At 38.4% G+C, this 12,090-nt stretch overlaps 1 protein-coding gene across 3 annotated transcripts in view; it reads right to left on the bottom strand.

The window, feature by feature from the left end:
• LOC116975903 (lutropin-choriogonadotropic hormone receptor-like) overlaps nt 1–12,090 on the bottom strand; it is a 155,882-nt gene that overhangs the window by 143,021 nt on the left and 771 nt on the right. The gene's annotated exons all lie outside the window — the stretch shown is intronic.

Here is a 12,090-nt window from a genome sequence, read left to right as displayed (position 1 = left end):
GATCTTTGGTGTATTTTTTCTATTGCTTGTGTAAAGTGCAATTTTTGGGTTGATGGTTAAAGATGTTCTACCCCCCCCCCCCCCCCCCCTCTACGTTATGTCTAAAGAAAGGTACCCACCCGAAACATCACCTATTCTTTTTCTCCAGAGATGCTGCCTGATCCACTGAGTTCAGCATTTTTGTGTCCACCTTCAGTTGAAGATGCATGTTTGTTTAGCTAAAAAATAATGGATATCTTGCAGACTGTACTGTGTGTGGGATGATCAAATATTTGGTTATTATCACAGCCAGATAGTTATAAGCCCATGAAATCATTATACAAATGGGCTTTGAACATCGTAGGCAGGAAATCGCTTATCTGTTAAGGTCATGCCTGTGACAATGACCATTCCAGTTGGATATCCTTTGAAGCTGGATCTAAAATACTATTTTTCTTCTCAGATAACAGAAGGCCTTGATATTCCAGGTGCAACTAACAGAGGCACTGCAACATGTATAATTCCAACAACCTCAATATAAAACTGAGTATGTTGCTCTCTTCTCCAACATTGTGACAACCGACACACACAAAGGCATGGAACAGCCAGCTCTACATGGATCTCGACAAATGAGATGTAATAATGTGGCAACAAAGCAGAGCACATCTGACACAACTTTCATAAAGCAACAACATAATTAATGCAATGTCAAAGCTCTTCTGAATATTGAATGGTTCATTACAATTTAACCATCTAGCATGTTTGATATAGCTGTGATGTTGTATGCATCATAATTCATATGCTTTAGTTTTTTCTTAGAATTGTACTCTCCAGAGAGAAGGAAGGAAAAAAATAGATGCAAATATGAGGACCAATTAAAAGGGAAATGTTCTGGATAATTCCTCCTTCATCCCTGTAGGCAATCTAAATTACCTCAGGAATCCCATTCTGCATTTATTACATTAATTCACTCCAACCTCTTGTACAGCCTGATTTCAGCCTCAACTAGAAATCGATCCAGCTCTCTTTATGGGGATAAAGCAAATCAGCATTCACTACACATGGGAACAACTTGCTTTTCTTGAAAAGAACTACCTTACATGTAACCTTGTTCTCACCATGTGTAACACAATGTCAATCTCTAGTTCTCTCTAACTTTTATAAATTAGATTAATAACAATCCCTTTATTAATCTTAACTCAAACAAGGAAGACACACCTTTTTTGGGCATTTCTGGGTTATTAAAGTGCTTTAAACTGGGAAACAATCTTGCGGCTAATTTCTAAACCTACTTCAAAGCTTATGTTTTTGCAGCATACAAGAGAGATAAAATTGGACATATTATTACAAAGTAGACCTCACCAAGGTATTCTGCATTACAAATAATATGTATGTTTTGGATAGGGTAGCCTATTAATAGTCATAGAGTCATTGAGTGATACAGTGTGGAAACAGGCCCTTCAGCCCAACTTGCCCACACTGGTTCCACCTGCCTGCGTTTGGTCCATATCCTTCCAAACCTGCCCTATCCATGTACCTGTCTAACTGTTTCTTAAACGTTGGGATAGTCCCAGACTCAACTACCTCCTCTGGCAGCTTGTTCCATACACCCGCCACACTATGTGTGAAAAAGGTACCCCTCAGATTCCTATGAAATATTTTCCCCTTCACCTTGAATCTATGTCCCCTGGTCCTTGATTCCCCTACTCACCTAAAGAATATATCAAGGATTAAAGGACTTTTGTTTCAGCAGGATTTGGAAAAACTTGTCCATGCATTTATCTTCAGCAGGCTCGACTACTGTAACAGTGTCTTTACAGGTCTCCCTAAAATGTCGATCAGACAGCTGCAGTTAATTCAGAACGCTGCTGCTCGAGTCCTCACTAAGACCAAAAAAGTAGATCACATTACTCCAGTTCTGAGGTCTTTACACTGGCTTCCTGTCTGTCAAAGAATTGATTTCAAAATACTACTGTTGGTTTACAAAGCACAGAATGGTTTAGGGCCAAAATACATTTCTGATCTTCTGCTTAGCTACGAACCACCCAGACCTCTCAGATCGTCTGGGACAGGTCTGCTCTGTGTCGCCAGAGTCAGAACTAAACATGGAGAGGCAGCATTTAGTTTTTATGCACCACATATCTGGAACAAACTCCCAGAAAACTGCAGGTCTGCTGCAACTCTCAGCTCTTTTAAATCTAGACTGAAGACTTTTCTGTTTGCCGCTGCCTTTCAGTAAACAATACAATTTATTAATTACCTATACTGCACTGTAACTTCTATTCCTGGTTTTATTCTATTTGAAATATTTTATTTGATTGCTTTTAATTTTGTAATTATTTTATCTGAATAATCTAATAATCGTTTTACATCTAAATGTCATTTTATATGTGTTTCTTTCCAATGCTTTTAATGTTTTATGTAAAGCACTTTGAATTACCTTGTTGTTGAAAGGTGCTATACAAATAAACTTGCCTTGCCTTGCCTTACTCTGGGCAAGAGATTATGTGCATCTACCCAATTTATTCCTCATGATTTTATACACCTCTATAAGATCACCCCTCATCCACCTGCACTCCAAGGAATAGAGACCTAGTCTACTCAACCTCTCCCTGTAGCTCAGACCCTCTAATCCTGGCAACATCCTCGTAAATCTCCTCTGAACCCTTTCATGCTTGACAATATTTTTCCTATAACATGGGGTTGAACACAAATGTGGTCTCACCAACGTCTTATACAACTGCAAAATGACCTCCCAACTTCTATACTCAATACTCTAACTGATGAAGGCCAATGTGCCAAAATCCTTTTTGACCACATTATCAATGATCGGTGTTGGTGATCAATCTATTAAACTGAGGAAACCAGTTATTTCATATTTCTTGAATCACTGCTTGCAACGAGGAAGAAATTAGAAAGGGATGTCATGGAAGGAGGGCAGGTGATTGCTATGGAGAAGGGATGAGATTACATAGTTGTGGAGGATTGGAGGTGCAATAGTGGGTAGAGGGTGGGGTGATTTGGTGCTTCATTTGGTATGATTGGCTGGCAGGAGCTGGGGAGGATTATAGTGGGGATCCAATGGCAGTGAGTGAGTCAGAATTGTGAAATGGAAGATTCATAGTCATTTTATTGATAGTAGAAACAAAGAACTCCAGATATTGGTCAATACGCAAAATGACGCAAGTGCTGGAGGAACTCAACAGTTCAAGCAGCATCTCTGGAGATATTTTGGGTTAAGACCCTTCTTCAGACTTCAGGCTTCTTCAGACTGAAGAAGGGCCATGACCCGAAACACGACCTATCCATGTTCTCCGGAGATGTTGCCCGACCTGCTGAGTCACTCCAGCACTCTATGGCCATTTGCCATTATATTGATGATAAGCTGCCAGACTGAAATCTGTGATGGGGGTTAAATAAATAACTTGCACAGTGGCACAGCGGTAGAGTTGCTGCCTTACAGCACCAGAGACCCGGGTTCGATTCTGACTATGCGTGCTCTCTGTACGGAGTTTGTGCGTTCTCCCCGTGACCTGCGTGGGTTTTCTCCGAGATCTTCAGTTTCCTCCCATACTCCAAAGACGTACAGGTTTGTAGTTTAATTGGCTTGGTATATTTGTAAATTGTCCCTAGTGGGTGTAGGATAGTGTAAGTGTGCGGGGATCACTGGTCGGTGCGGACTCGGTGGGCCGAATGGCCTTTTTCCACACTATATCACTAAACTAAGCGAAACTAAACTTAAATATGATCTATGTGTAGGTTCCTCCAAGCGCTGCACTCCCACATAGAAAATTGGTGCAGGAGTAGGCCATTCGGCCCTTCGGCCCTTCGAGCCTGCACCGCCATTGAATATGATCATGGCTGATCATCCAACACAGTATCCTGTACCTGCCTTCTCTCCATACCCCCTGATCCCTTTAGCCACAAGGGCCACATCTAACTCCCTCTTAAATATAGCCAATGAACTGGCCTCACCTACCTTCTGTGGCAGAGAATTCACATCGTATAGCTACTCGGACAGGCCCCACTTATGTCATAAAATGAACTTCACATTCATTGTGAAGACCTATTCATGCAGAAGTGTCCTGTGTCATTCAGTAGCCATGCATGTATAAAGGAATTCAGCAGCGTTTGTGCCAGAGCAGGTGCAGGAGTTTGTTTGACACAACCGTGTTTGTAGGAGCACTCTCCATGCATTTCATACACAGTGATGACTCAAGAGCAACTTGGGAACGTACATGAAAGATGCAGCAAGTATAAACGCGATTTTCTGATTAAATTCAATCACAAAGCACAAGTAAACAATGTAATTGAATTTCTCGTTCAACCTTCTTGTGCAGAAGCTGCATGGAAGAGACTATACGACTCCATCGCTATCTGCATGATCATAAAGTGTGCCTAAGATCCCGTTGAAACCATATCTAACTGCAGCCAGATAGATATGGTTTTCTGCTCCTTCCTTTCTAAAAAATTGAACTACATGACTGATCAGTCAGAGAGATTAGTTCTGACTCCAGCATGTAACAACAGATAAGTAGCTCCCAAAGTATATGTACACATCTCTAAGGACTCACAAACAAAACAAATAATCTTGTCCATCTTTTGGGATATGTATTGCATGATGCCTCCATTCACACTGGGTAAGAATACTGAAAGTATTGGCTGTCAAATATTCTTATGATAATTACCATGACTCCCTAAACTTAATACTTCAGAGATCATCAGGGATGAAGTTTTTTTTGAGCCAGGAATTAGTATCCAAGTCACGGGCTTACACAACTACATTATTGATTTCAAACAACCTATATCGACATAATTTTCTGAAAATGAACATCATGCATTTACCATAAGGGTGTTGGACTTTTTTTTACATTGCACACGAATTGAAAACAAACTGAACAAATCCATTATGGTTGAATAAGAGTCATTTTTAGCTTTGTCAACAGCGGTGAGGCAAACAATGATTGGCATTCTTTATGCACAAATTAAATACTGACTTTCGTTTAATGCACACAATTACAATTTCAGAAGCCATTAATAGATATACTGGCACCCCACTAGCTCCGTGAAAACAATATTTCACCAAACGATTTCCTTATTCAGATCTATTAACCAGCAATACGTTTCTATATTGATACCACACGCATGGATTGAACTCACCATAAAATATTCAAAATATGTTTCAATTTAAACTATCAATTTAATGACTGCAAAACAACCTCTCTGGTGCTGAAAATCAACTTTTAGAAGTTTGAAGTCTCGTTATTTCAGATCCCTATGACTGCTTTCTTCAGTTTTTATGTATTTTCTATCTCTCCCCTCGTTCACTAATTCCCCCCCTCGTTATTTCCATTGTTTTTATTCTATTTGATATTAAATTAATTAATTGTTCAAATTAAAATTCCTTATTCTGATTGTGCAGTTTATTCATGATTATTTTACTTCATTAGTTAAGATGCGACGTATGATTAGAAATTGGTTGGAACTTGTAAAGGTTTGTTAGTCGGTAGTTAGCATACACCAGACCTCTTGTTTGCAGGTCTATCAGAAGAGCGTACAGTGGTGCGAGCTGTCAATTCATGCATCAACTGAGCACAATAAAAGTATTTTCTTTGCACACCTCATTTTTGTAAAGATGCATAGTTAAATCTGTGTCTGGGGATGAAGGGATATGCAGGGTGGTTAGGGATCATGGGGGAGTGAGACACTGGCTGTGTTATAGAACTGGAAGGATAGAAGTTGGCCCTGAATGATAAGTAAAAAGTATGGACTATGTTGACAGTGGAGAAGCATTAAGAGCCAGCAGCCAGGGACATGTGGGTGCGTGTGGTCTGAATGGTGGTGCAATCAATGGTCAAGCTGGTTCGAATAGATCAATGGGTGGGGAGATTCGGGAGAATGGTGTCAACCCTGAGGGAATTGAGACTCGGGGAATACTTTGTAACTTTGTAAGCACCCTTTATGTGGCGACTTTTTGCATACCTTGTGTATGCAAACAAGGAATTTCACTGTGACTGGTCACATGTGCCAACATTAATTCATTCAAGTTTACAGCAGTTGGCTGGTAAATGCACAGACTGGGACAGTTTAAGTACCAATGAAACTGACCTCACAGTCGTTGTGAAGGCTGCTTCTGCATAATTGGGGTCTCAGAATAAGGGTCTCACATGCTTTAATGAATATAATGCTGACGCAGTGCCGGACCTATTTGATAATACCAAGTAACTCGGCTTGTGTCAAATTATAGTCTCCTTCTTTTATTCACTTTCTGATAAGCTATTACAAGGAAACAGGAAGTCTTAACGTGGCTGAATGTATCTTAATGTATCTGCCAGGAGAAGTTAAACCCATTCGGTAATTATGGCTCTCAACACACATTGAATACATTTGGGGCATAACTAGTTTGTATCAGTTAGTCAGGCCCATCTCCAACTGCTGATCCAATTAATGTGTTATCCCTCCTTCTGTCATTTATTGCATAATGTGGCAAATGGCTGCTAAGAGTTAGATTTTTACTGCAGTGACCTGATCATTGGAAAATTACCACTGAAAATATTATTCTGCCCATTTACCATCCAATATAAGCAAGTCTGAATAGCTCTTTTGTTCAAAGGAAATTACAGTGATGATTTATAATAATCATTTTTATTCTAACATGAGGACTATTGTTCAGGTAACTGGTGACAATAATCATTGCAAACACCTGGTAATAAAGGGAAATGTTATTACATCTGCTCTTCAACGATTTGGGTAGGGCTGCTCTGACTGGGGGAGATAAGTATAAAAGGGCTCTAGATGACCTTTTACTCTCTAAAATTAATTAAGTGAATTGTTCAAGAGTAAAAAATAGAATAGAGATTGGTATAATTTTAATTGATATTGGTAATCGAAATGACTCCTTCGGAATAGTTCAGTTTCACGAAGAAAACAATATCAGATACCTCAGTTATCCGATCATCTGAGAAAATAAAAAGAGCAGCATTTTCAGTCCAAGAAAACATTTGATATCCAACAAAATAATATTTATCACAGATAAAAGGATTGATGATGCACAAGCAGTGGGTTTGAACAGGCTGGATGTGTATCGTAATTACATTGAAGTAAATAGAATATCCAAAAACAACCGCTCGTATGGTAAGACATATTCATTCCTTTCCATCAAGGGAAAGAATATGTTATATGGTTTACAAATCAAAGACAAAAGCTGTTTTAGGTTGTATTTTAAACTGAATGCTTTAGACCACTGAAATGAGAGGGAGATTGATATCATAATTGTAAACTAAACCAGAATTATACTTGAAGCACGAATATGTTGAATAAGTTACGTTTGCCAAATATATCTGAATTCCAAGTATTAAAAAGAATAATGAATCATTTAAACAAAACAGTCTTAATGAAAAACATGTGGACAAAAAACTGCACACCATGTTATATTTTCTTAAGTTCAATTTTCATAGTATCAGGGATACTTATTCAGTCAGGCAGTTTAATACAACTTGCTATAAGAATTCATTCTTATTTTTTATTTCCTACCAAATTTCACCTTAACTTGGGGATCAATAACCAAAGGACATAGATTTAAGGTGAATGGGGAAAAATGTTATAGGAACATGCGAGACAACTTTTTCACTCGGAGGATGATGCGTATGTGAAATGAGCTGCCAGAGGAGGTAGTCGAGGCCGGTTTAATAACATTTAAAAGACACTTGGACAGGTACATGGATAGGAAAGGTTTAAAGGGATATGGGCCAAATACAGGCAAATAGTGCTTGCTTAGATGGGGCATCTTGTTCAGCATGGACGAGTTGGGATGAAGGGCCTGTTTCCCTTCGGCATGACTCAATGAATCTAGGACTCTACAACTGCTAGAACTCTTCCATTCTGATTATCATGATTTTCATGGTTTTGGTCTTTCAAATATTTGTATCCAATCCCAATAACATGCTGAAATGGCACACCATTTAATTCTTCCCAGTCAAACACAAAAACCCATCATTTGCACTGAGAAATAATAAAAGGATTATTGGAATTTAGTTATTGTTTTGTGTGCTATTTCACCACATACCATACATGAATACAACAAAAGAGAAAAGAGTGCAGAATTTGTGTTATAGCTCCAGAGGAAGTGCAGAAAATGTTAAAAAAAAGCACAAGGTCCACAAAAGGCAGATTGTAGATTGGAGAGTTGTGAATGCATTGCGACCCGTTCAAGAGCTTGATAAAGAGGATAAAGCTGTACTTGTACTTGTACTTGAAAAGTGCTTTCAAGCTATTTTAACTACGCTACTCCAGCCTTTTGCATTATTTCAGTGAAAATTGTGTGCAAGTTTTATAGCATTCAGGAACACTATTGTATGCTTCTCCTAGTCCTATCATATTTTTGTCAAAACCTCACCAAGAATGTACAGTAATGCTTCAATTATATATAGGTTTTTTTCACCAAAGGAATTGTTGTTTAAGGGTGGGTGGTCTATTACTTCCTTTGGGAGGGATGGAAGACGTATTTGGTTTATTGTTTTAAAGGTGATAGAAGGGAGAGTTTTAGTTTGCACATGATACTACAGTTATTCTTATTTTATATGATACTACATAGAAGGCTGCGGAGACAAAGTCAGTGGATATATTTAAGGCAGAGATAGATAGATTCCTGATTAGTACGGATGTCAGAGGTTATGGGGAGAAGGCAGGAGAATGGGGATAGGAGGGGGAGGTAGATCAGCCATGATTGAATGGAGTAGATGATGGGCTGAATGGCCTAATTCTACTCCTATCACTTATGATCCCATTCTGTGGACCTCTGGCTTTTCTTTTCAGAGTTGAACAACGTGATGTCTTTTTTCAAAATAATTTGCTTAACTTCCAAATGGAAATTTACAACAATTTTAATGCATTTCAATTTCTTACTTTTTCAGACACTTGGTTTTAATGCCTTTAGTTAATTTAACACTATTTTCATTTAATGAGACTTACATTTCTAGAAAAAGAGCTTGCATTTGAAATGCCATGTATCTGATGCCAATTGCCCTATTATGCTTCCAATTTGGTCTTCCTCTGTATTTTTTTTATGATTTTCATTTTAATTGATATATTCGTTACTTTAGGCAGTTGTTCTGAAATATCCTTTGCCGCACAGTTATTCTTCCTTCTTATCTTGGTCTGCTTACTGTTTTTTCCTCGATGACACAGTTCAAAAATAGTCTTCTTCTTGGTGTGCGCAACACTTGGGAAACCTCCAAATTTTGGGAGCCAGCAAGTTTCTGCACACTTTCATGACTGAGTGGCTTAATATGTGCTGGAAGCTGCAGTCTTCTTGAGAGCCAGGAATTACTGCGTGTTCTCTTATTTTCAGGAATCACTTAGCTGCTTAGTAAATAAATCAGAGATATTGGAAGAGGTTCCAATACACTGGGGGTAAAAGTGGTGGTGGAGATGTGGCTCGTTTGTGCAAGAAATATGGGTGCAAAATCAAGCAAACCAATGCAACATCCAGGTAGATTTAAAGAGAAATCGCACACAGACGCAGATTTATTCCATTGAACCTCTGGTTATGGGTGCATTAGTATATTTAGATGAGGAGATTTGGTGCATCGATAAATACTCTCTTGAACTTCTTAGGTATAACTAGTAGAGAACATATTGACTGGTTGCATCACGGCCTGGTTCGATAACTCAAATGCGCAGGAATGAAGGAGATTACAAAAAATGGTGGACACTGCCCAGTCTATCGTGGGTACTGACCTCCCCGCCGTTGAAGGGATCTACAGGAGCTGCTGCCTCAGAAAGGCACCCAGCATCATTAAGGACCCACATCACCCTGGTAACATTCTCATTTCACTTCTACCATCGGGAAGAAGGTATTGGAGTCTGAAAACCGTGACCACTTGGTTCAAGAACAGCTTCTTCTCAATAACTATCAGGCTCTTGAAATAAAAAAAAACACTAGCTAAACTATGAACTGTCTTGGGTGCACGAAGGACTTTGAGTTTTTGGCACTAATATGGGAGTTTTTAATTTATTGATTATTTTTTGTTTATTATGTTCTCTATGAATGCAGAGTTTACAGGCTTGATGCTGCTGTAAGTAAAAATCCAATTGTTCCGTAGTCAGTACATATGGCATACTCTCTTGACAAGGCAAATGCAGAAATGTTTTAAAGGCTTTCTCACATCAAAAATACAATTAATTTTTGAAGAATCTGGCTGGTGTGCAACACTCATGATGATAAATGGTTCAGATTCTAGACATTTTCAGAAGTTTTAAATCAGGCTGCTAACAAAAATCTGAATATTCATTAAACATTTTTCATTTCAGAAATAGTTTCAGCTTTATTGATAAAGCCTCACCAGGTTATCACTTTTAATTAAATTGATGATAATTTATAAAAAATTAAGATCTAAAGCAACCCTATTATATAAATTCCTGACAGACTTTTTAAATTGTAATTCTTCAAATTAAATGGAATTAAATAGCCATATTTTAAAATCGGTTTGTATTTTATTTACATCTGATTTTGATTATTTACATCTGAGTGAAACTTCATGAAGAGTAATATTTTCATAAAATGCAAGCAAAGATCTTTGAATATTCAGGGAAAACAAGAGCATTCCTTGGAGTTTTCTTGCCACACCAAACAAAATTGTGTCAGCAGTAACATTGGTGAACTTCCTTGGCTAGGATGACACAAAGAGGCAAATGCAGTAACAATTGGTCTAAAAAAAATTGAAAGACTTACGATGTCTTGAACTTTTTCTTAGTATTTATAAGTTAATACATTTTTAATTTTGACCTACTTATACCAGTATATATGTTCTGTGATGTTCCTGAAGTTTTACTGATTCAGAAATGTCACTTTTTCAATGAAATGTCTGATCTCCCAGATTAATCCACCTCTACAATAAAACATTCCCACAATAGCATGTGTCTCCAGGAAGACCTTTGCAATGTACCTAATCAAAAACACATGTTAAGCATATGTAGTTATTCAACACCGTGAAATAGAATAATACGTACACCAGCATGTTTGCTATAAAATAAAGATCTTGCATTAAGAAAAAATGGTGGTTATTTAATTTTAATATGCATTTTTTATGAAATCCAGTGTACTTTTAGTCTACTCTTGTCTAAATGGAAAGTTGCTTGTGCAGTGATCATTTTCAATTTTTTCAGCCCTCTCCAATTTATTATTTCTTTATTTTCACCATCGCCCACATTTTAACTCTATTTCCTTGCTGTATTCTTTCTCCTGATCAAATCATATTCCCACAATAAACACTCACTTCAATACTGAATTCTGGAGAAGGGTCTCGACACGAAACGTCACCAATTTCTTCTCTCCAGAGATGCTGCCTGTCCCACTGAGTTACTCCAGCATTTTGTGTCTACTCTCACTTCAATACTCTACAGAGAGTGGCACTGCCGCCGTCTTGTATGAGGCATTGCAAATAATTCAGCCTTGGTCCTGATATAGTGCTAAGGCATTCACATTTCATGCTTCTGGGTTTGACGACATGAGGCTAATATCCCATCTGACCTCTAAGTGCTGTACTTCAAGTGGTGTGGGCTCAATGATGTCAAATTCTTCATTACATCTTAGTTGCACATGCAAGAATGCATGGTGTCACAAGAGAAAATCCTCCCACTGTGGTGCCTTTAACACACACTGATCTTGACAACCAACATAATTAATACAGTAGAAACAAGGAACTGCAGATGCTAGTTTACAGGGATAGCACAAAGTGCTTGAATTGCTAAGCGGGTCAGGCAGCACCTCAGCAGACCATTGTCTGCCCTTTTAACACAAGGGTTCTGACCTCTCAGTGCTGGGCTTCAAGTTCTGTGGACTCGATGATGCCAAATCTTCATTGCACTCCAGCACTTTGTGTCCTTTTCATTAAAACAGTTGATCTGGTAGTGACCTTTGTGCAGTTACTGTCAACCCTTGCTAAGTGTGTGCAAATGTGTTGCCTCCTGGGCTTAAATTACCACACCGACTACAATGCAAAAGAGTGTAGGAAAGAACTGCAGATGCTGGTTTCCACCAAAGATAGACACACAATACTAGAGTAACTCAGCGGGTCAGGCAGCATCTCCGGAGAAAAGAAATATGTGACA

Source organism: Amblyraja radiata, chromosome 8 (assembly GCF_010909765.2).
Source record: "Amblyraja radiata isolate CabotCenter1 chromosome 8, sAmbRad1.1.pri, whole genome shotgun sequence".
In the NCBI taxonomy this organism is placed as follows: domain Eukaryota; kingdom Metazoa; phylum Chordata; class Chondrichthyes; order Rajiformes; family Rajidae; genus Amblyraja; species Amblyraja radiata.
Note: the sequence above shows the minus strand (reverse complement) of the source record. Positions and strands in the feature narration are given on the sequence as shown.